This window comes from Coenobita brevimanus, chromosome 102 (assembly GCF_032717465.1).
Source record: "Coenobita brevimanus isolate Jiangsu-jjx chromosome 102, ASM3271746v2, whole genome shotgun sequence".
Classification (NCBI taxonomy): Eukaryota; Metazoa; Arthropoda; class Malacostraca; order Decapoda; family Coenobitidae; genus Coenobita; species Coenobita brevimanus.
Genome location: NC_137055.1, coordinates 28,497,126 through 28,523,913, shown reverse-complemented (window position 1 = coordinate 28,523,913; position 26,788 = coordinate 28,497,126).

Sequence of the window (26,788 nt, the reverse complement as noted above, 5' to 3'; positions counted from 1 at the left end):
TTGTTTTGAACCTGGAACTTTACGGGACAGTAGTGACTCTTAGTATTCTCACTTAAAGTGTACATTATCTTTCTCTGTTCCGTAACAGTATACATGGCGAGTAATGAGAAGGGTGGGTGGTGAACTGAATGAAAGGAAGGCAATGATTGATTATGTGTGTGTGGATGAAAGGATGCGAAGATGTGTAATGGATGCAAGAGTTTATAGAGGTTGGGGGAGTGGACTTTCTGACCACTACTTAGTGATGGCCAGAATTAGGATTCAAGTAAGATGGAGGAAAAGAAGAAGGGAAAGACGAGAGGAAGGAGTAGTTGCAAGGAGAGTGGAAAGGTTACAAGAGGATAAGAAAAAGGCAGAGTATAAGAGAGAAGTGGAGGAACGATTGGGCAAATATGAATTGGAGCAGATGGGAAACGTGGAAGGTGTGTGTAGGATATTTACAGAAGAAATATGTGCAGCATGTGATGTGGTGTGTGGAAGGAAGAGAAGATGGAAGGGGGTGCAAGGAACAGCGTGGTGGACTGAAGAGGTGAGACAGGCTGTGGCACAAAAGAAGAAAGCATACAATGAATGGATGAGAAATAGGGACATGGAAGAAGTTGAGAGGCAGAAGAAAGAGTTATTTGTAGAAAGAAAGAGAGAGGTGAAAAGATTAGTAAGAGAGAGTAAGAAGAGAGTGAATGAGGAATTTGGAAGGAATTTGAGTGTAAAGTGGAGGGACTGTAAGAAAATGTTCTGGAAAGAGGTGAAAAGTGTAAGACAGGGTGTAAGTGAAGTTAGCAGGGAAGTGAAAGATAAAAATGGTAGATTACTAGTGGAGAAGGGAGAAAAAGTAAGCAGATGGAGAGAACACTTTAAGGAATTGTTGAACATAGAGGATGGAAGTAATGCGAGTATAAGTGGCTGGGGAATGGCTGGGAGAAGGAGGGAGGTGAGAAGACAGGAAGAAATCAGTAGGATAGAAGTTGTGGAAGCAATGAAGAAAGTTAAATCGGGGAAAGCCCCAGGAATTGATGGAGTGTGTGGTGAAATGCTGAAGAATGGGGGAGAGATAGTAGTAGAATGGATGTGGAAGATGTGCAGATTGGCCTGGGAGGAAGGTAGAGTCCCAGAGGATTGGAAGTCAGGTATGATTATTCCATTGTACAAAGGAAAAGGGGAAAAAGAAGTGTGTGGTAATCATAGGGGCATTTGTCTTAGTATTATAGGAAAAGTGTATGCTAGGATACTTATTGACAGAGTTAGAGAAAGAACAGAGAAATTAGTTGGAGAAGAACAGGGAGGCTTTAGGAAGGGAAGAGGTTGTGTAGATCAGATATTCATTCTTAGATCTTTCGTGGAAAAGTTTCTAGAGAAGGGAAAGAAGTTGTATGCGGCTTTCATGGATTTGGAGAAAGCATATGACAGGGTGGATAGACAAGGATTGTGGAAAGTGTTAAGAATATATGGAGTAGATGGAGTTGGTGAATGCTGTGAAGAGTATGTACGATGGTGCGAAGGCTGCAGTGCGTGTGGATGGTGAACTAAGTGAATTTTTCTCTTTGAAAGTTGGGTTGAAACAGGGATGTGTCATGTCTCCATGGTTGTTCAATCTGTACGTGGATGGGGTAATAAAAGAGGTACAAGGTAGGGTAGTGGATGTTGGAGTGGCCCTGGTGAGAGAGGATAGTGTTTGGAAACTCCTTGTACTGTTGTTTGCAGATGATACTGTGTTGTTGAGTGAAGACGAAGGGGAGCTGCAAGGCTTGGTGGATGAGTTTGGGAGAGTGTGTAAGAAACGGAATCTAAAGGTGAATGTAGGGAAGAGTAAAGTGATGGTATTTGAGAGAGGTGATGTCAGTGAATGTACAGTGAGGTTGGATGGTGAGGAATTGGAAAATGTGAGAACGTTTAAGTCCTTGGGTAGTGTGATGAGTAAGGATGGAGGTTTGGAGGGTGAAGTGCTTGAAAAGGTACAGCAGGGAAGAAAGGTTCTGGTTCTTTGAAAGCAGTGATAAGAAACAAGGAAGTGAGCATGGAAGTGAAAAAGTTACTAAATGACAGTATTGTGATACCAGCTCTAACGTATGGAAGTGAAGCTTGGACGTTGTTGGAAGGATACAAGTCAAGAATGAGAGCAGTGGAAGTGAGTTATTTAAGAGGAGCCTGTGGAGTCACATGGAGAGACAGGCTGACGAATGAGGATATAAAGGAGCGTTGTGGCGTGGATGTGGATGTGATAGGAAGCGTTATGAGGAACACACTGAGGTGTGGCCATGTGGAGAGGATGGAGGGTGAAAGACTGACGAAGAGAGTGTATGTGAGTGAGGTGGAGGGGGGAAGAGGGAGGGGGAGGCCGAGGATGAGATGGAGGGATAGGGTGGAGAGGTATATGAGAGAGGGGGGTGTGAGTTGTGAGCAGGGCAGTGAAATGGCGAGGGACAGGCCGACTTGGAGGCGATTTGTTTGTGGCCACCCCAAATGTGATTGAGGCGTCTGGCAATAGACAGAACTACTTAGCTTGTAACGGTGATCCTGATTGGCTGCTGTATTTTATGATATTACAGAAAAGAGGAATAATCATCGATAAATATGCATGCACATATACTCTACATGTTTGTACTAATGTTCCTCACAGTTTTCTTTTTCTTAAAGACGATAGAATATTAATAGAAAGAAAACAGTTTTGGCATAACGTACTACCAGGATTACCACACGCTGTCGTAAGGCCAGCATGAATAATATTTGGTCACTGGAATTCAAGGGGTCTTGATGAAAATGTCCTTGACAATTTGCATATTAATACATTCTTATTGTTAAAGCAACGGCTGCCATAAAATTATGAAGGTAACTTCCTGAAATTAAACAATGAAAACAGTTTACCATCCTGCTTTGCCACTTCCACCCACAGTAGGTTGGTGACCAGTCGAGTGAGGGTGACCAACTGTTCCATTCCATATCTCCTAGGCATACGATAGACTTATATATTAACTCTTAATTTATTAGTTAGCGACCTCAGTATGTCTCCCATAATACAGAGAATGTTACCGTGAGGTGTATAGCTAGGAGAGAAAGCCTTGCTTGAGCCCTCTTCAGAAGTGATACATCTCCATGCAGTCCATTACAATTACGGTCGTGGTTAGGATTACGGCAGCCGTCGCTAAATTCTATCATCCGTAATCCTAACCACTTGCTTTTTACTGCAGCCGTAACATGACCTAACCTATTTCTGACCTAACTGAACCACCAACATAACCGCTAAATTCTTGCGGTTTAAGCTGAATTGTAGTGGTATTAACCTAACCTAACCTAACCTAACAATCTAACCTAACCTAATCTATTTCTAACCTAACTGAACCACCAAGCATAACCGCAATATTCTACCTGCCGTCATCCTAACCACTTCCTACCATTATAACCTGTTTGATATGCAACTGGGAGTATTTGGTGGAAAGCAGTATCAAGAATTCTCCAAATTATAAAATATAAACAGTTTACTGACGTGTCGGATGAAAGCTATGTAAAGACAAAACTCTAATGCAGTGGTTCTCAAATGGTAGTCCATGGACCACTGGTGGTCCATGGTGACTTTTTGGGTGGTCCACAGGACATTCACTATATTTGGTAATAAACTGGAAATTGGTGCATATATTTTTTAATTTATTGAAAATTCAGTACGAAAAATTTTATCAAAATAAATAATTGGCCATTCATTTTATTGTATTATTCCTATTGATTATTCCAGTATGACTGGTACTTACCCATATCTGTCAACACATGCAGTCAGATGTCTTCTGCCAGTTGCATCAACTTCCATGTGTGATAGCAGATTTTCATGTTTGTTGTACGGGAAGTCCAAACAGAGGAATCGGCTTGCAGTGGGAAGCGATATTCATTGTGCATTATCAAGTACCACTTCTAACATTGAAAAGCTTGTCAGTGAGAAGAGAATCCAAAAGTCTGGTTGCAATGAAAAATGTTAGTTGTATACTCCTACATAATTTCAAAATTCTGTTTGTTAGAAATAAATTTCACAGCAAAATGTTAGAAAAGTATTCATGTATTTCCTGGAGATTATGTTTGGAAGAAATATATTTCAGACCAAAATGTCAGCTGTCTACTATTTTATATCATTTCTCGAAATTAGGTTTGTAAGAAATATATTTCTAACCAAAATGTTTGTTGTCTATGCTTTATTTACCATTACTCAAAAATCAAATGGTCCATGATATTTTTTTAAATTGGGCTGGTGGTCCATGGCCTGAAACGAGTTGAGAACCACTGCTATAGTGACTGTTTCATCAACCCGCAACCTTTCTTCTTAAAACCTGTCACACTAAAATAAATTCGAGATATGATTCCCATACATGTGATTCATGATATCTTTAACTACTGACACACAAATTATCATATACCGTGCTATTACTCTCATTTATATTTGTAAAGCATCAGAATCGCCGTCAAAAATGCAAACTGCCAAACTGCCAGACGTCTGGATTAACACCTCACATCTCCCCTTTCATTAGTCTGCTGTTATGAATTATTTCCTCCCCTTCTGTGCCTGCTTCTACAACTGTCTTGTCCTCTGCGTATGAGGCGTCACACGTTTTTACTGTATCTACATGATCATAAAATTAATATTTTCCAAGTGGTATGCATGTTTGATTTACCTGCATGTTAATATGCTGAAAAACATCAAGGAGCAAATGCTCTCATTTGCATTTGTTTTTCCCACAACGGAGAAACACCGTAGTAACAGCAGTTTCATTGCATCTTATCATAATATTAATCACTCACACCACAAGCACTCTATCACACTTCTCTCCCGCATTTCACAATGGTGACCTTTGTCATGCTTACCCTTCTTATCACCTCCCATCATTACATCTTCAAACCCCGACTCAGTCTCTCACCACTCACTCTTGCTATAAACACATGATAGTATACATAACCATAAACAGTTATATATAAAACCTATCATTTACCTATTAATTTGTGTGTTGTGAAGAATACCTCAGAGTCCGCACCATAAATATCAGGGAAGGTATATGTTACAATAATTACCAATTTTAAGCATGTATCCTCAGGCTTCTTCACGTATCATATATAACATGATTAAGAGATGGTAATACTTGTATTACAGGAATGGAAAACATGGCGGTGGAATGAGTGAGTTTATGGTGAAAGTGAACTGAGGTAATGAGGGAGCAGAGTTTTTTCTCGATCAGGCAGTTGACGTTATTGATGATGATTCTGAAACTTTATAAATATGAATGGGAGTAATATCAATGTATATGGTAATTTTGTTAACCAGTAGTTGAAAATATCATGAACCACAAGCATGGGAATGATACCTCGATTTTTTTTAGTGCAAGAACTTTTAAGGTGTAGGTTGGGAGTTGATGAAACAATCACTTTAGTTTTGTCTTTACATTCATTTCATCCGACACTTGTCAGTAAAAGTAATGACTTAGTGTTTATATTTTATAGTCTGGAGAAGCATTGATATTACTTTCCATCAAATATTTCCTGTTGCATATCAAACAGGCTATAATAGTATTATTGCATGGAGATGTGTCACTTTTATAGAGGGCTCAAGCAGGGCTTGCTCTCCTTGCCATACACCTTGCAGTAGCATTGTAGTATGGAAGACAGAATGAGGTCGCAAACTAATAAATTTAGTTTTAATATAGAAGTCTATCATATGTCTAAGTGATATGGAATGGAACAGTTGGTCACCCTGACTCGACTGGTCACCAACCTACTGTGGGTGGAAGTGGCAAAGCAGGATGGTAAACTGTTTTCATTGTTTAATTTCAGGAAGTTCTATCTATCTATAGCCCGACGCTCTAATCCCGCAAAGGGTGGCCGCAGACAAAACGCCTCCAAGTCGCTCTGTCACCCACCATTTGACTACCCTCCCCCCAACTCACCCCCCCTCCCTCATATACCTCTCAACTCCATCCCTCCACCTCATCCTCGGTCTACCTCTCCCTCTTCCTCCCTCCACCTCACCTACATACACCCTCTTAGTCAGTCTTTCATTCTCCATTCTCTTCACAAGTCCAAACCACCTCAGTGTATTTCTCCTAATCTTCTCAACCACATCCATATCCACCCCATAGCGTTCCTTCACTTCTTCATTCGTCAACCTGTCCCTCCACGCCACTCCACATGCTCCTCTCAAGTAACTCATTTCCACTGCTCTCACTCTTGACTTGTTCCCCTCTTGCAAGGTCCATGCCTCGCTCCCATACGTCAGCGTAGGGATCACAATACTATCATGCAGTGACATCTTAACTTCCATACTCACCTCCCTATTTCTCATCACTGCTTTCAGTGTACCAACAACTTTCCTTCCCTGCTGTACCCTTTCACGCACTTCATCCCCCAAAGTTCCATCCTTACTCATCACACTACCCAAGTACTTGAATGCACTCACATTCTCCATATCCTCACCATCCAACCTCACTGCACACTCTGTGACTTCATTCCTCTCAAACACCATAACTTTACTTTTGTTTACATTAACTTTCAGATTCCTCCTCCTACACTGTCCCAAATTCATTCACCAAACCTTGCAACTCCCATTCATCTTCACTCAACAGTATTGTATCATCAGCAAACAGCAACACCGGAAACTTCCAAATCTCACCCTCATTCATTAGAGCCACCCCCACATCCACTGCCCTACCCTGCACCTCCTTTACAACCCCATCCATGTATATATTAAACAGCCATGGAGACATCACACAACCCTGTTTCAGTCCCACATTGAGATCAAAGAACTCACTCAGCTCACCATCCACTTGCACCGTAACCCTAGCTCCCTCGTACATACTCTTCACAGCACTCAACAATTTCCCCTCCACTCCATATATTCTTAATACCGTCCACATACCTTGCCTATCTATTCGGTCATAAGCTTTCTCCAAGTCCATGAAGGCAGCTTACACTTTCCTTCCCTTCTCTAGATACTTCTCCACTAAACATCTTAGAACAAATATTAGATCTACACACCCTTTTCCCTTCCTAAATCCCCCTTGTTCTTCTCCAACTAGCTCCTTTGTCATATGCCTAACCCTATCAACGAGTATTCTACCATATATTTTACCAGTCACACTAAGTAGGCAAATACCCCTATGGTTACCACATACTTCTCTCTCTCCTTTTCCTTTGTATAAAGGAACAATTATACCTGATTTCCAGTCCTCTGGAACCGTTCCCTCTTCCCAAGCCAATCTACACAACTTCCATATCCACTCCACAACAATCTCACCCCCATACCTAAGCATTTCACCACACACTTCATCAATTCCTGGGGCCTTTCCCAACTTAATATTCGTTATCGCTTCCACTACTTCCGCCCTACTGATCTCTTCCTCCCTCCTCTCATCTCTTCTTCTCCCAGTCATTCCCCAACCACTTATACTCACACTGCTCTCACTATCCACATTCAACAAATCCTCAAAGTGCTCCTTCCATCTCCTCAGTTTCTCTCTCTTCTCCACCAACAGTGTATTATTCCTATCTTTCACTCCCCTACTATTTCCCCCTTCACACTGCCTTACTTTCTTTACCTCCTTCCAAAACAATTTCTTACTCTCCCTCCATTTCACACTCAGATTCCCCCCAAACTCCTCATCCACTTTCTTTTTACTCTCCTTCACCAGTCTCTTAACCTCCCTTCTCCTGCTCACATATACCTCTCTCTTCTCTCTCTCATCTTCTCCCCTACCTCTACTCGCTAACCATTCACTATATGCCTTCTTGTTTTGTTCCACAGCTCGTTTCACCTCATCATTCCACGATGCTGTCCCTTGCACACCCTTGGATCTCCTCCTCACTTCACAAACCGCCTCACACGCTGCACCTATCTCTTCCGTGAATATCTTACATACGTCTTCCACCCCTTCCATCTGCTCTAGCTCATACCTTCCCAGTCTTTCTTCCACTATGCTCTTATACTCTGTCATTTTGTCACTATCTTGCAATTTCTCCACTCTTCTCACAGGAATTGCTTCCTTCTGTCTTCCCCTTCGTCTCCTCAACCTTGGCCATCACTAAGTGATGGTCCGAGACTCCATTCCCCCACCCTCTCCACACTCTTGCATCCAACACTTGTCTTCTCATTCGCTCATCCACACACACGTAGTCTATCATTGCCTTTCGTTCAACAAGTTCACCATCCATCCTCCTCAGTACTCTCCATGTATACCGGTGGATCATCTTATGCCGAAAGTAGGTGTTGGCTATTGCCAACCCCTTACAAGCACAGATGTCCACCAAAGTACTTCCATTCCCATCTACGTCAGCTGGCACACCCCACTGACCAACCACTCCATCCACTCGTACATTCCCAACTTTGCCATTCATGTCTCCAATCAACAGCACTCTCTCGCTCCTCTCAAACTTGTCCATACACGCTTCTACACTCGCCCAAAACTCATCTTTCACTCTTGCCACTCGATCCTCAGTCAGGGCATACACACATACAATCGCCCACGCTTGTATACCTACTTTCATCCTCACCCATACAATCCTTGCACCCACTGTTCCATACTCTCTTATATTCTCCTTCCACTTCTTGCTTATCATCAGACATACTCCCTCTCTTGCCCTCTCATTTTCATTGACTCCCGCACATATACCTAAACCATATTCCCATTCTCTCACCCTTTCACCACCTCCATTTGGTTTCAGTCAATCCACATATATCCACTTTTGCATCCTCAAGCACCTGAACAATCTCTCTCTCTTTCACTTCATCATTCACTCCTCTCACATTCCACGTTCCCACCCTAAGAATGTCCTTCGTCCGTTCCTTAGTCGTCAACGTATGGTCCGTCCGGGTCCGAGGCGCTTTGTTCCCTTTTTAGTTAGTTCTTTTTACAGGGTGGGGCACTAACCCACCACCAACCCTTTTAGTCGCCTCGTACGATAAGCAGGGATACTGGGGGAGTATTCTTGAAACCCCCCTACCCACAGGGGTAGGAAGTTACCTTCATAATTTTATGGCAGCCGTTGCTTTAACAATAAGAATGTATTAATATACAAATTGTCAAGGACATTTTCATCAAGGCCTCTTGAATTCCAGTGACCAAATATTATATTCATGCTGGCTTTACGACAGGATGTGGTAGCCTGGGAGTACGATACTGCCAAATCCGGTGTTTTCTTCCTTTTAAAATTCTATTACATCTTTAAGGAAAGAAAAACTTGTAAGGAACACTAGTACAAATAATTATTTAACGTAAATGTGGTTGCATAATTATTGATGATTATTCCTCTTTATCATTATAGCTACACCATGAAATACAACAGCCACTTAGTACCGCCTTTACAAGTGAGGATGTTCATTCATAGAATAATTCCTCGCCTTACTACGACACGTTACTAGGTATCGCCAACCAGCCTGGCTCTCACCTGAGAGTCCCGGATTCGATTCCCGGCATATTGGTATTATATTGGATGGATGGATCACTTGATGTGTAGCTGGTTCATATGTCATCAGGTGTCCATACATGGGTGTATACGTAGGCTTGTACATACGTTCGTATGTAGATGCATAAGTAATTATATACAAGGATGCATACGTAAGAACATGCATGGTCGAGTACATAAGCACATACACAGGTGCGTACGTCAGCACTTACATAGGTACGTACAGTTGGGGAACAAAAAAGCTGGACACAATTGGCGGCCTCTGGCAACAACTCCTATAGTAAACACGTAGGTGGTAGTGGAAATGCATGAACGGAGGGGTAACGTTTGTATCAGAGTGTGTGATTGGTCGGCGCATCGCCATCTATCATTGCCATGTAGTCAAATATTGGACAGGGTTTTGAGTATGAATACGCTGTTTTAGATGTAATAGATATTTACCCTGTGTCATAGGACATACACTATCTTAATTTTTATACACAATTGACAATTGATTAGCTGTATTAATTAATGTCACTCATATTTAGGGCATTTGCTGCTGAAAGTATTTGTGGAGTCAAGATCATCTGTCGAGTGTAGGTTCAGTACGAGACCGAAGCCTCAGATCCTTGAATAAATCATAATTATTATCAAGTGAAATACATAATCTATTAGCGTGGTCGTTTGAATGCTATATTAACGAATATGTCATTAAAATACGACGTTGATGCTAATAATCTTTATGACTTTGTTACGTTCTGAGTCAGTAAAAACTTTCCTCCTATGAACGTGGACAGAGCTTCATTTAGCTCCATCCCTTACCGTGCTGGGGGTGGGAGGATCCGTGTACACACGCATTATTAATTAGTTTCTTCATTCAACTGCTAATGAGAACAAAATACTATGCAATTACTAAACATGTTTGCTCCATCCATGATAACAAGAGACTGCTCGCTACTAAGACAGATATCTCTGATACTCAAAACACTCTTCTTAGGTGATGTCTGTCACACGTTTTCCCTCTCGAGTTGAGTTAGTGAGTTGGCAGGCTGAGGTATAGCCTTTTCAATGGCATTTCTGTCGCGATCGTTTCACCCTACAACCTCTCCATCGAACTTGCCTCACACGAGCACTTTCCTGCCGCATTCTCTTCCCTCACCGAGCCCAACCTTTCACACTACCAGCATGTCAAGATGATTCTTATTATCCAGTTCAGTCACAGAATTTGCACGTAAAGTAATGATCTGTCATCCCACAATTCAAATCAAGGAGATTCTAAATGAACTCATTTGGGGGAAGTGCATTTTCAGGTTAGTGCAAATGTCCACGCTCATAGGTTACAAGTTACCAGGTGATACCAGTTATACACTATAATAATTCATTCAGAAGAACTGATGAATATGTTAGCGTTTTATATTAGCTATCGGTACACGATCCTAGTTCATTTATAGGGCATCCCAGCATATTTATGGTTAACTTTTTCACTGCAAGTTTTCTTCCTGTGATGTGTCTGGTGCTAGAGTAAACAAGAGCCCCTCCCACCCAAAGGGGGAATCATACCACCCGCGAGCCGATACATATCTAGCCCCGCTCGGAATATGACCTTGACCTTGACCTACTTCCACCAGTTCCGAATTCGTCGATTTTCATCCCTACTACACACCTGTATTTTATTTTTTATTTTTTTAATGATATTTTGAGGGGTTGCGAAGTTATTGTTCTAACAGACCCACAGACCTTGACCTACTTTCACCAATGTCGAACTCGTTGATTACATCCCTATTACACACACGAAAATTTTTGTGATGGTATTTTGAGCGGTTGCGAAGTTATCGTGCTAACAGATACACACACAGACAGACAGACAAATTGAAATCAATACCAGCTATGCCACCTCGCTGGTAATTACTTGTCACGTGCAGTATGGCCCTAAGCACTAACTGAAAGGTGACGTATGCTTGAGCATGTTATTGAAATTACAGTAATTCCATTTAGCACCTACAGTGTCTTTCCAAATAATAATTAATTTTGTGATGCATTAAGTTAAGTAAAAGTGCCACACGGATTACAGTATATTCTTTTTCACTCGTATAAAATAACATAAACCTTTTCATTCACAGCATCTTCTTCATAATGTATTCATAAGTATATAATTGAAATTATCAAAAGGTTTATTATACTAATATGCTTAATGGTAGACGATTTTAGTGATACCTTGGAACATCCGCCTTCAGTAAGGACTGTCCAAAGAATAAAGGTGATAATAATAAGGTTACCAACAAACAAGTATATTTCCAATGATGCAGTAATGAACTTCAATATTACACATGACTTCTCTGGCTTATTTTCTTGTAACTTTTTTTAGTCGAAATAATAATCATCACCGCATTGCGTCATGTTTGATTCTGTTACTTATGTTCATGAAAATGACACCTGCGGATCCTACAACATTTATTATGCTTCACTCATGATAGTTCACATTCCTTTCATACCATAACAGGTTGAGGTAATTTGAAGCTAGCAAGTCTTCTCCACTCATCGAACACACTGGAGGGGTGTGCGTTCACCTTGTATCAGAGGACAGAAAATGCGCAGTAGAAGCATAAAAAGAATACATAAATTAATTAGTAGGAATTATTGCCTTTCTACACCAGTTGGATTGATAATGTGATAAACGTCGAGCAGTAGTTTGCAGAGAATTATGTGGATAACACGTAAGCAACAAATTTTTAAAAACTCCACACAGTTAAGATGCAGAGTCATCAGTCCTCTACACGAACTTTGGAATCGTGCTCTACCTCTACTATTACAACATTGGTTTCCGGTTTGTTATGGTGCGATATATCTCAGATTATAGTCTTATGACCTGCTTTAATCCATCATGTAGATACAGTTCACTTGTTGGCCTTCATTTGGATTCAGCATTATGATGAAAGGGAAATTTATTCACATATAAATTTGTGCTGTTCTGAATATGACAAATAGGTTCCAATTAAAAATATCATAACTTGGTTACTTTCATTTCAGTCATAACTAATTACACATACATACAAACACTCAAACATGCAAGCATGCTCTCAAGCTCACATTTCCTTCCTGTACTTAGAGGCCAGTCCAGCCTCCGCCCTTCTCAATTACATCCCGCAGCCATTTGGGAACAAATGCCACGTGCTTGAACACCAGTTCAGGCTTCCTCCTCAGGAGTTTCCATTCTTCTATGGGCGTGCATCACTAATTCACGTGATGTTCGTTCCTGTGCTGTCTCCCACACATTAACAGTATTTGCCCATATGTTTTCAGTTGGACTGAGATCGCATGCTTTCCTTGGCCAGTCGAGGAGTTCCACATTCCTCTGATTTTGAAATCATCGTCTGACGTTCCTAGCTGTGTATGGGACAGTTGTCCTGCGTAAAGATGAGCTTCTCCAGGTAACGTAGAGTGTAGGTCTGCACCGAAGGGAGTATTACTTCAAGTATTTCTATGTATTTGTATGCCGTTAGACGGCCCTAGATGTCAACCAGCTCACTTACCTCGTGTAAGTAGATCCAGCCCCATAAGGTGGCAGTGACGTGATCGCTCCAGGCCACCTCGTAGAAGTTAGAACTGGCATACTTGGTTCATGATTTTTATGGAAATGGGCTATTCTGCTATTCTTTATACAGATAGTAATAATCGGATGGACAATCAGTAGGAGAGACACTTTTTTTTTTTACAATCACGGTACACTACCTGTTATAACATTCACTTGTTCTGTTGTTAAGAGATACAGAGAAGGGTAGGAGCACGGATGGAAAGATAAGGGTAGTGTGTGTGTGTGTGTGTGTGTGTGTGTGTGTGTGTGTGTGTGTAATTCACCGGGTCGGTCAGGATCACTTGATGGTCGTGATGGTCAGCTTTTACCCTCCCGGAAGGGAGCTGAGAGCTCATATAGTCCGATCTAAGGGCAAGGCTGTGACCTTCACACACGCACACACCCGTCCCCTTGCTCAAGGGGGACAGTAACCACCCACTTCGTCAATGAAACTTTTCGCAACCTGAGCGAGGCGCGAACTCCCGTCCACCAGTTGGCAAGCGGGAACGTTACCACTGCACCAGCGAGTGTGTGTGTGTGTGTGTGTGTGTGTGTGTGTGTGTGTGTGTGTGCGCGTTTTACGAAGCAAAATAATATCTTTGATAACCACAGACACTGATCAAAATTTAATCATTGTCTTCATCTACAGTCTACAGGAACATTATTTTAATAAATGTCTTGAAGATGAAGACAAAGGAATAACTGAATGACAAACCATATAACAGTTTGCAGTCTCAGCATTAGATATCTTAGTCATACAGTCTTACCTTTCATTATTTCTGCGCAAACAATGAAGTTTCTCATGTGATGTTAAACAGAAGGACTTTTCATCGTTCCAAATGACATGCCCCCAGAAATTCAGTCTCTCGTCAGCATACCGTTGGGCAAAGCGAAGTCGGTGTTCCCTGTGTGTCTTTCTGAGCTTCTCTTTGATAGTGGGCGTCCAATGGTGTATAACAGATTCATGTAGTCTTTTCTTGACTGTCCTTGAAGTTATGTCCAATCCCAGCTGTTCCCTGATGGTGACAGCATTCGTGAAGGGGTCTGCTGCTGCTTCTCCACGTATAGCTTCATCCTCAGCTGGTGTAGTTTCTTGGGATGTCCTGACTTTTGTCGATCATCAAGACGTTCTTCCTCCTCCTAACTTCTTTACCAATTATCTACTGTTGTGCGGGATATCCCTAGATCCCATGACATTTCTGAAGGTGTCAGGCCGGAGTCTGTCATACCCACAACGTGTCAGCTTTGAGGAATCTTAATCGAGTTCATTTTGATAGCTGGTGCCCCCGAGGTGCGTGGAGCGAATGTCGGCATACCACCAAGTGACTGTCAAACGATACCAAGGTTTCTAAAATTATGTTTTTAGCAAAATTAAGGGACATAAATGTTTCGAGCACTTTGCTATTAATAAAGGCACGAAGAAAAATAAGCTATTCGTAAATAATATGCCATGTATAATATTGTAGCACATTACTATGTCATTGATAATACCCATCTGTTGCGAACCTTATCCTTATCACCTTTATTCTTGGAATAGTCCTTACTGAAGGCGAATTGTTTCAAGGTACCAGCAAAATCATCTACAGTTAAGCATTGTAGTACGTTCAATATTATATACTAAAAATATATTATGGAGAAGATGCTTCGAATGTATAAGTTTTTGTATGCCATACGAGTGAAATCGCCTAAGGTGTAAAAGAATATACTGTAATCCGTGTGTGGCACTTTTGCTCAGCTTACTTCATCAATAATTTACTTTATATGTGGAAAGACATTGTGAATGCCAAATGAAATTATTGCAATTTCAGTAACATTCTCAAAGTTACGTCACCTTTCATTTAGTGCTTAGGGCTTTACTGCACCTGACTTTAGTAATTTACTCTACCACAAGACACATCACAGGGAGAAAAGTTGCAGCGAAAGAGTTAACCATAAATATGCTAGGATGCCCTGTAAATGAACTAGAATCGTGTACCGTTAGCTAATATAAAACGCTAACATATTCATCAAGTCTTCTGAATGAATTATTATTTGTATAATTGGTATCACCTGCTAACATGTAACCTATGAGCGTTGACATTTGCACTAACCTGAAAATGCACTCGCCCCAAAGTTCATTTAGAATCTCCTTGATTTGAACTGTGTGATAACAGATCATTATTTAACGTGCAAATTCTGTGACTGAACTGGATAATAGGAATCATCTTGACATGCTGGTAGTGTGAAAGGTTGGGCTCGGTGAGGGAAGAGAATGCGGCAGGAAAGTGCTCGTGTGAGGCAAGTTCGGTGGAGAGGTTGTAGGGTGAAACGATCGCGACAGAAATGCCATTGAAAAGGCTATACCTCAGCCTGCTAACTCACTAACTCAACTCGAGAGGGAAAACGTGTGACAGACATCACCTTAGAGAAGTGTTTTGAGTATCAGAGATATGTCTTATTAGCGAGCAGTGTCTTGTTATCATGGATGGAACAAACATGTGTAGTTATTGCATAGTATTTTGTTCTCATTAGCAGTTGAATGAGGAAACTAATTAATAATGCGTGTGTACACGGATCCTCCCACCCCCAGCACGGTAAGGGATGGAGCTCAATGAAGCTCTGTCCACGTTCATAGGAGGAAAGTTTTTACTGACTCAGAACGTAACAAAGTCATAAAGATTATCAGCATCAAAGTTGTATTTCAATGACATATTCGTTAATATAGCATTCAAACGAACACGCTAATAGATTATGTATTTCACTTGATAATAATTTTGATTTATTCAAGGATCTGAGGCTTCGGTCTCGTATTGAACCTACACTCGACAGATGATGACCCCACAAATACTTTCAGCAGCAAATGCCCTAAATATGAGTGACATTAACTAAAACAGCTAATAAATTGCCAAATGTGTATAAAAATCAAGGTAATGTATGTCCTATGACACAGGGTAAATATCTATTACATCTAAAACAGCGTATTCATACTCAAAACCCTGTCCAATATTTGACTACATGGCAATGATAGACGGCAATGCACCGACCAATCACACACTCTGATACAAACGTTACCCCTCCGTTCATGCATTTCCACTACCACCTACGTGTTTACTATAGGAGTTGTTGCCAGAGGCCGCCAATTGTGTCCAGCTTTTTTGTTCCCCGACTGTACAAACTGTACGTAAGAAAATACCCTCTATGTTGCAGATAATTCATCATTGTTACGGTCAGGATTATGTAATCCATGTTATGTACTATCACGAACAAAAGTTCGTTCCCTCAGCCGGCCACTGTGTGAATCCGAAACACCTGAGGATCGAAAACCGAAGCCTCGGAAAGAATTGCCATTTTCTCCCAACAGATGGCGCACAGTAAAATGAGGCGGGCAGGGAGGTTGTGAGAGGGAGGTGCGACGAAAGGAAGTTTGTATCTGGGTGCAGATTACGTAGCTTAATCACCAGCTGTTGATATGGTTACGACTGGGATAGAGATGGATTACAATAAGGACGATAAATAATGTTCGGTAACAATATTTGTATGCATGGTGGATGTTGTAGCAGCAACAGTGTTCGAGTTAATGTTACGATTACTAGCAATATACTGAAATCACACGTTTTGTGTTGAAGCAGGGGCACGTGATACTTGTTGCAAATATGCAGAATTTGCGATATTATTTTGCAATGTCGATAAACGGCCAGCATTCAGACAACCTGGTATACCAAACAATGTTTTATTTATAAAATATTAGATTTTATTCCACACATTACCAACACAATAATTATCTAGCAGAGAGGCAAATACGTCGCAAACTGTTATGTGTATATCGTAAATAAATGTTGCGTACCCTACCAAGTACTAAGTGTATTGCAGGAATTAGTGGCTGAAATACCTGTACAGTTGCACATGGCAGGTTTCCGTCAACCTCGGGTCAATATAACAAACGTGGTGTTCATTTTTCTTTGTTTTCCACTTTACCTCATGGACGAGCTACTTTAATGAGAAAAAAATAGCGCTGCATTTATTTTTTCTCAGTAAACTAGCACCTTCAGTGAGGTAAAAAAAAAAAAAGAAAAAAAAAAAAGGCATATTATGTAGACCATAGTTATTAACCCGAACCTTGGTAGAGACAAACCTGTCAGCGCAATCTTTGTCTTATCCTGACTCGATTGGTGCGGGTGTAATAGACAGTCCATACATGATGCAGCCACTATCAGCCTCCTAGGCTCGTTAAATAATTCTAGTAATCATGCAGTGACATAAGTAGTTCTCTCCGTTATTATCACCATGCAGAAATTAAAAAGTGATGTCCACAACTTATGTAGTAAAGCAAATACCTTACTAACAGTACTGTATATTGTGGGACTTAAATCGTCTATGATACACTTAACTGGTTATTGCATGGCAGGACCACCCATTAACAGGTGGTTAACTATCCAGGAGTGATGGTCTTCACGTCTCTCATCACTCTCCTTCGCCTGTCTGTCTCTTGTAGAAACGTTTGCACCTGTATTTGTTTATGATGGGGGTGGAGAGGTTGGCAGATGCCGTTGCTACGATTGTAAGTTTGTGTTGGGGTGGAGATTACGTAGCTTTAGCTAAGGAAGAATTGATCAAGGCGCGCAAAGTTCAGAAAGCCTATTATGATAAGAAGGCAAAACTTCGGAAGTTTAGTCCAGGCGATAAGTGCTTGGTGTTACTCCCCACTGCCCAGAATAAGTTGTTGGCGCAGTGGAAGGGTCCATTTGATGTAGTCGAGCGCATTTCAGATCTCAACTACATAATTCAAATGGGGAATCTTTGCAAAAGGTTCCACATTAACATATTGAAGGCTTATCACGAGTCAGACCCCGAGGAGACTGGCCTACGAGTAGCTGATGATAGTGACCAACCACTGGAAGAAACTGGGGCAGCCGTGGTGATCCCAGCTGATGACCATGATGATGAGCCCTTAACCGCTCAGTCCCGTCAGGAAGAGACTGTCGGAGATGTTTTACTTAACACTGACTTAGCACTGGGTGATCAGAATGCCATAAGGTCACTGCTCTGTCGTTATGCTGATGTCTTCTCTGACCAACCTAGACTTGCAAAGGTTGATTGTCACAATATTGAGTTGACAAGCGATACTCCTGTAAAGGTTAAGCCATATCCGATTCCCAAGCGACTACTGGGCGCAGTAGACAACGAAATTGCTGACATGGAGAGTGCAGGTATTATTGAAAATTCCTCATCTCCTTACTGCAGTCAAATTGTAGTAGTTCGCAAGAAAGATGGTGGAGTCAGGATTTGTGGCGACTATAGGAGGCTCAATGCAATCAGGATGCTGAGCCGATGGGTGACCACATTGCCATCTTCTCCAAGTTGGCAGGGTCACGATATTTCACAAAGTTCGATTTGGTGAAGGGATTCTTTCAGATTCCCCTTTACCCCGAGAGCCATCAGTTCACTGCCTTTGCTACTCCTAGGGGGTTGTATCAGTATAAAGTCCTCCCATTTGGACTTACCAATTCCCCAGTAGTATTCAATCGTGCCATGGGACAAGTGCTCCATGGTATCATAGGAGTAGAGATGTTCGTTGATGATGTCCTCATTCATTCTGCCATGTTGGAGGAGCACCTCAGACTCTTGGAAATTGTCTTCAGTGACTCCAGAGTTTCAGCATGACTGTGAAGCCTAGGAAGTGTAAAATTGCTCACAGTGAGGTGGAGTTCCTCGGACATATTGTTGGTAACAATCGCTGCAGGTGTCAGGGTGACAAGATCAGGAAGGTTAGAGAAGCCCAGAGACTCATGACCAAGAAACAGGTTAGGGCATTCCTTGGCCTAGTGGGGTATCATAGGAGTTTTATCTCCAATTTTGCTCTCATTGCCCAACCGTTGTACGAGGTGCTACGGAAATATGCTCAAAACACCATCGAATGGGGAGAAGTGCAAGAGAGATCTTTTGCCACCCTTAAAAACATGTTGTGCAAGGAGCCTATTTTGCAAGTGCCTGATTCCAACAAACCTTTCATACTGCGCACTGATGCTTCACAAGATGGAGTAGGTGCCGTATTGATGCAGGAATCGGAAGGTGGAATCTTCCCAGTGGCATACCACAGCCGTAAGCTAAAACCTGCTGAGAGGAATTACAGTACTGTTGAGAAAGATCTCTTGGCCGTGGTTGATGGTGTTAAAAAATAATACTATTATTTATATGGAGCACCATTCACTCTGGAAACTGATCATATGCCACTTACTAGTTTCAGCACTACTAAGACAGCTAACGCAAGATTGACACGCTGGACACTGTATTTACAGCAGTTTAACCTTGTTGTGAGATACATCAAGGGAAGTGATAACGTAGATGCAGACCTGATGTCCCCCTTGCTAACTGCTGACTAACACGGGCAACTGTTGTATGCTGGGTTCCGTAAGATAGGCGTTCTCAGAGACTTGAGTAATCCAAAGACCAGCCTGGTTCCCAGTTAAAAGTGTACCAGTAATTGCTGACGTCTTGCCCGTTGGTCCCACAGGACACGTTACGTCCAGGACCTGTATATACATGTATACCATAAGTTAAGGGGGAAGTTTGAGAACCCCGCAGAGACAGTCCGAGGCTGTGTATGAATTACCTTGTCAAACGTCTCGAGCTGTGGGCCTCTCTCAGGGTTCCCGGAGAATGCACAATATCCACATGAGTGTTCACACCCACGGTGGGTGTTAAATTGTGACCTGCCCGAGATTGCGTAGGGATTCTCAGCTTCCTGTCATTAATCGTAAGTGGAGAGTTAGGTTAACCAGTAAACTGCCCGTTCGAAGAGATTTGAGCAATTCAAGAACTGACACGTTTCCTGGTTAATAATGTAAGGTTAACCAGTAAATTGCCCGTTCTAAGAGATTTGAGCAATTCAAGAACTGACACGTTTCCTGGTTAATAAGTTAGCTTAACCAGTAAACTACAAGGGTCCTGAGAGATTTGTAAATCCTAAGACTACGTTTCCTGGTTAATAATGACATAGGTACCGATTGCTAGGCAGTGAGAGAGAAATGACACTTTTGATGCTCCATCTTGATTCCTTTCCCAGGTGCAGCTGGCGGGTGCAGATTGCCGTACAGAACAGCTGATTGTCCCTGACATATGCTGCTGCCTCTTCTCTTCTGCCTCGTTGCCATCATTTACTATTGATTTGCATTATGTAATTTTACATGTACGTACAGTTACACCACAACTGTCACACCTACACCGTGTATTACATACATCACGCTACATAACAATTAGTTGTTAATGTAAATGTAGCGAACTTTTCTCTCAATTTGACCTGAGTACAGGATTTTTCACTGTCTTCACAGAGTTTTTCCCTCAAGCTTGCTTCTATTAACGTAAATATGAGTTTGTTTTCGCTCACTGGTGACTGTGAGTTTCTCCTGTAGCAAGATAGCATACACACACCACAGTGTGAATCTTGTGTGACTGAGTTAGGATTTATATTTATGTATATTGAAATATTTTTTCCCTGAGAAAAAAAAAAATCATTTTTGATGGGGCGTAATATCACGAGTTGGCGCGTCCGATATTTGAATAAACTCATGACATTAAACTTTAGTGGGAAACTGCGAATTCTAGTGGAAACCCAGTATTTATCACTCAGTTTAACCGTTCCCATATTTATTCAATCGGGAATGTTTTCAGGACATTTTTCACTGTTTCATAAGTGATCGTCTTTGTGCGTGACATTAGCACATCTGCTGAGTGATTTGTTATGGGCGTGTTTCGCTCATTCTAGCTGTTAGCAAGTGCAGCTCGACACTTGCCTCACTTTCACGATTTGAACTCAGTTAGGATTGAAGCGCCGTGACACCAGTTCGTTTCTCAGAGGGTTCTTGAAGTCTCCACCTAGTGTGAGCCGGCGAGAGGATCAGCGAGTGTGGGAGTGTCCTTCCTCAGTAACGACGCCAGTCCATTCCGCTTACCCCACTTTTCTGACCAGTATTTCTTTTCGTTTTTCCTAGGTTTAAGAGTTCAGCTTTTGAGTGAGTGAGTGAGTGTGATCTCCTTATTTTGAATTCATTTTGAAACATGTAACGTAATTTTATTTCATTGTAATCAATAAATTTAACAGTTCTTTTTCTTGAGCTTAATGTAATGTAAACTCGTGTTTTATTTCTCCACAAGCTTATTTCACTTAGATCTCCTAGTTTGCATAATTCACAACTGGTACTTAGGCCAGTCCTTTTTATTAACTTAAATCCGTTGTGCCATCTAGGAGTTAATTGCACCAGCAAGAACCTGTTTATCATTAATAGTGTTACTGATTGTCAGAGGTGGAGTCACTTTCTCCAGAGGCCAACAGTACTAATAAACAGCACGTGTGAATAATTAGTCTCTGCTGTGTACTGTTGAAAAAGTTTATAAATTCTCGTCCTTAGAGAATCGGCGAAGTAAGACGCCATAAAGTAATCATTGCTTGATTTTCACAAGTCAATTCTTTGTCCTGTTCTCAAGTATTATTGAATAATATTCTTTAATATTGCATATACTAAAAAACCCCATGATATATATATATATATATATATATATATATATATATATATATATATATATATATATATATATATATATATATATATATATATATATATATATATATATATATATATATATATATATATATATATAATCAGCAGCCATTACAAGTCCACTGCTATACAAAGGCCTCCTCCAATCTTCTCCACGAATTCCTTGACTGAGCCAATCCTTGCCACGATTTCCCTGCAAATTTCTTTATCTCATCTCACCACCTCCTGTTTGGCCTTTTTCTGCTACGCTTACAATCTCTTGGTGTCCAGTCAGTCAGCCTCTTGCTCCATCGGTTATCCCTTATTTCTGCTACATGGCCTGCCCACCTCCATTTCTGTTCATTTATAACTTCTGTAATATCTTTGACTTTGGTCTGCTCTGTCGACCAAGTTGATCTTTTCCTGTTTCTTAAAGTTATTCCCAACACTGACCTTTCCATCGCACTCTGAGAACGGATTAATTTATTTTCCATCGATTTTGTCAGTTTCCAGGTCTCACAACCGTACGTCACAGCTGGAATTATACTTTCGTCATATAGTTCTCGTTTCATACAAACCGGCAAGCTACTTTCCATAATGTCTCCGTGTTTACCGAAAGCTTTCCGTCCAATTGTAATGCGTCATTTTATTTCGCTATCATGATGTTTCGTAAATTTTATTTTTTACCCCAAGTAATTGTACTCCTTGATCTCTTCAAGAATTTCTTCGCTAATTCTGATGACACTCTTTGGTGTATGTGGAGTAAACAATAGTTTTACTCCGGTTCGTCTTTAGCCCTACTTTGAGACTTTCTCTGTTCAGGTCATTTAACATTTCTTGCAATGCCTCTGCTGTTTCTTAGATTAGGACAATGTCATCTGCAAATCTTAAATGGTTTAGCTTTTCTCCATCTATGTTCACTCCTTTGTTTTCCCAGTCTCTCTTTCTGATACTTTCTAGGGATGATATATATATATATATATATATATATATATATATATATATATATATATATATATATATATATATATATATATGTATATATATATATATATATATATATATATATATATATATATATATATATATATATATATATATATATATATATTTTTTTTTTTTTTTTTTTGATTTTCTTAAGGAAAAGGAAACAAAATATCCCCAGCGCTTTTGTGTATTCGCATCTTCAGTGGAATACGCGATAGCGCTCGGGATATTTCGTGTTTTCTTTTCCTTGTGGACAGCACCATATCTATGAATCACGTATTATTGATTTAAAGTAATAAACATAATATATAACTCGATGTACATATTTATGCAAAAAAAAAAAAAATCAGTTAATAACGTGTGATTCTTAGATACTGTTAGATGATAGCCTATCAACAAAGAAAAGGATGCACGAAGTAACCCAAGCGCTTTATTGTATCCACATCTCACCTGAAGATGTGAATACACTGAAGTTTTCAGGATATATCATGTTTCCATTTCCTTGTGGATATCAACATCTCTCTCTCTCTCTCTCTCTCTCTCTCTCTCTCTCTCTCTCTCTCTCTCTCTCTCTCTCTCACTCTGTGCGTGTGTGTGTGTGTGTGTGTGTGTGTGTGTGTGTGTGTGTGTGTGTGTGTGTGTGTACTTACCTAATTGTACTTACCTAATGGTATCTTTACAGGAATGAGTCAAGCTCGTACTGTCCCGTGTCTTAAACCATATTTATCGTACATATCCTTAAATTTGTGAATTGTTTTGGCACACACTATTTCATTCGGTAGTGCATTCCATTGATCAATTGCTCTGTTTGGGAAACTGAATTTCCTTACGTCTTTATCACCTCTCTTCTTATGCAGTTTTTTGCAGTGTCCTCTTGCTGATGCTTCTCCATATGTTATGTAATCATTTATGTCTATTTTCTCCTTTCCTGATATGCACTTATATAGCATTATCATGTCACCTCTTTTCCTTCTCTCCTGTAAAGTTGGTAGATTCAGTTTATTTAGTCTTTCTTCGTAGCTTAGGTCCCTTAAGCTTGGTATCCATCTTGTAGCGGCCCTTTGAACTTTTTCAATCTTGTCTATATGCTTTTTGAGATGAGGACTCCAGACTACTGATGCATATTCCAGGGTTGGTCTAATGAATGATGTAATTATCCTTCTTAGCATGTCTTCATTTATGTATGTGAATGCTATTCTCATATTTGCAAGCAGTGTATACATGTTCCGTACCTTCTCGCTGATGTGGTCAGCCGGAGATAGTCTGTTATTGATAATCACACCTAGGTCTTTCTCTCTTTCTGATGTGTATAGGGTTATATTTCCTAACTTATAATCCCAATCAGGTCTTTTTCCACTTTTACCAAACTTGATTACATGACACTTGTCCACATTGAATTCCATTTGCCACGTACTACTCCATTCATGAAGTTTATTTAATTCTTCTTGTAGCTCCCTACAAGAGTCTGTGCTAGTAATTCTCCTTTGTATTTTTGCATCATCTGCAAACATATTCAGATAGCTCTCATTTCCAGTGTTACTGTTTATATCATTTATATACACTAAAAACATGATTGGTGCCAGCACTGAACCCTGTGGTACTCCACTAGTCACTTCTTTCCATGATGAGTATTTTTCCTCTTAGTACTGTTTTCATTTCTCTTTTTATGAGAAAGTCTTGCATCCAACAAAACAGTTTGCCTCGAATTCCTCCTAGATGTTACGGTTTCCATAAAAGTCTTTGGTGTGGTACTGTGTCAAAAGCTTTCTTGAAATCTAAATAGATACTGTCCACCCATCCTTCCCTTTCCTGTATTGTGTTTGTTACTCTGTCATAGTAGCTCAACAGATTAGTAACGCATGATTTTCCTTTTCTGAAACCAAACTGTCTTTCTGTTATCATACTGTGTTCTTCTAGATGATTTACCCAAGCTTTTCTTATAAGTTTTTCTAATACCTTGCTTACAACACTGGTCAGTGATACTGGTCGGTAGTTGAGTGGATTTTGTCTATTTCCTTTCTTGAATAAGGGGACAATATTTGCTTTTTTCCAAATATCAGGTAGTTTACCTTGACTCAAGGATTTCTTGAAAATTAAAAATAATGGTTTACTTAACTCCTTTGCACATTCTCGTAGTACCCAACACGAAATTTCATCAAGACCACTTGCTTTTCCTCTGTCTAATCTACTTAACTCCTCCTTTATTACTTTCTGCTATTTGTATATCTGGTAGTATGTGTGGACATGCGTGTTCCACATAGTCCCTCTCAAATTTTTTTTCTTCAGTAAAACCTAATTGGAAATTCTTATTTAGTGCTTCACAAATATCTTTCTCTTGTGTATAAGTGATTCCCTCGTCCGAAATGGATTGTATTATATCTTTTACTTTGGTTTTGCTTTTGATATAGCTGTAAAACAGCTTTGGTTGATCACTACTTTTATTTATTATATCCTCCTCAAACTGTTTTTGGGCTTCCCTCATTATTCTTGTATAGTCGTTTCTTGCCTGTTTGTAATTATTATACGCCCTTTAACTATTGTGTCTTCTGTATCTATTCCACAACAAATCTCTTCTTTCTTTTGATTTTTTACATTCTGTATTGAACCATTTCTGTATTTTCTTATCTGCTTCTTTGTGCTGTGGGATGTACTTCTGGACTCCTATTTCATAAAATTCACAAAATTTTTTATATACAGCATTTAAATCTTGTCCTCTAAGCTCATTTTCCCAATCATCTTCTAAGAAATACTTCTTTAGGTCTTGATAATTTTCCTTTTTATAGTTTAGGCTCTTTTTGTAACTGTCATTGCTGTTTACTATGTCATATGCTATCCTGAAATTATAATTTAGTACTGCATGATCGCTTTTGCCGAGTGGAGGGTGATATATTAAACTGTCAATATCATTTTCTTGCCTAGTAAATATTAGATCTAGCACTGAAGGTACATCAAGTCCTCTTTTTCTGGTGGTTTCCCTCACATGTTGCGTTAAGAAAAACTCTTGTACGAGATCCAGGAGCTTTTGGTCCCAACAGCTTTCTTGGCTATTTATATCTAAAGTATTCCAATTTATATTTGTATTGAAGTCCCCAGTTAGTATAATTCTTTCCGATTTCTCTTCCATTTTATGTAGCAATGATCTTATACTCTGAATTGTACTCTCTGCCAGTCCTCATATTCGTCTCTTTCCCATGTGTTTGATCTGGGTGGCATGTACAAATTGGCTACAATTACTTTACCTTCAGATGTGTCGATCTCTACTGCAATCAGTTCTACTTGTGATGGTATATCTAGTTTTATTTCCTTGACTTTTAGATTTTTCTTAGTTAATATTATAATTCCTCCTCCTTTTTTTAAACTTCTGTTTCTTCTCCATATATTGTATTCCTCTGAGTTTAGTATGTCATTGGATATCCTTGGTGTTAATTTTGTTTCAGTTAGGCATATTATTTGTGGTTCATTTTCTCTGACATAATCATTCATCTTCAGTAATTTAGATACCATTCCATCCACATTTGAGTACATCAACTTTATCATCTTGTTTATATATTTGTCATGACATGGTTCTACTACCTTCCTCCTTTTTCTTCCATCCTGTTCGTATACCACTTTCGTACCTGCAATCCTATTACTTTGTAAAAAAAGATTCTTCTTCTCCTCTTCTGATCTTCCCTCATTTTTTGTTTTTGCTTCCTCCCTTTTCTATCTCAGTAATTCCAGTTCCTCTTGTGGTAGGCATCTTTTTATCCATACATTTTTGAACTCCTCTTTTTCCATACGATTCTTTGCATTTTTTAGTATCTCTTCCACAGTGTTTACACTCTGGAAAGTCACCTTTAGAGGTCTTGTCTTGCTTTTCTCGTATTTCCCTAACCTTTTGTGTTCCTCTATGTCTCTACTACAGATTTCCTCTGATACTTCTTTCAGTAAGTTCATTACATTTGTCATCTCCTTTTTGTCTCTTGTGATCTTGTTTTTAACTTCTTTCTCTTCTATACCAGTGATTACTATTGATTTGTTTATCTCTACTGAATCTCTGACTAACTTTGGATTGTTTTGGATTATTCTTTTCACCTCCTTTTTAATGCTTTTTTCCTCCACCCTTGTTTCTAAGTCTTTCTTTACTTTCACCATTTCAGCATACGTGGTTTCTACATCATTTTTGTAGCTTTGCACAGCTTCATTAACTTGTGTTATCTTCTCCTCAATATCGCTGCTTTGGTCAATAAGACTGCTAACTTGCCTAATTGTTTCTGTGTCATTTTTGAACTCTTCCATAACACTCTCGTGATTGACTACTGTACTTGCCATTTCA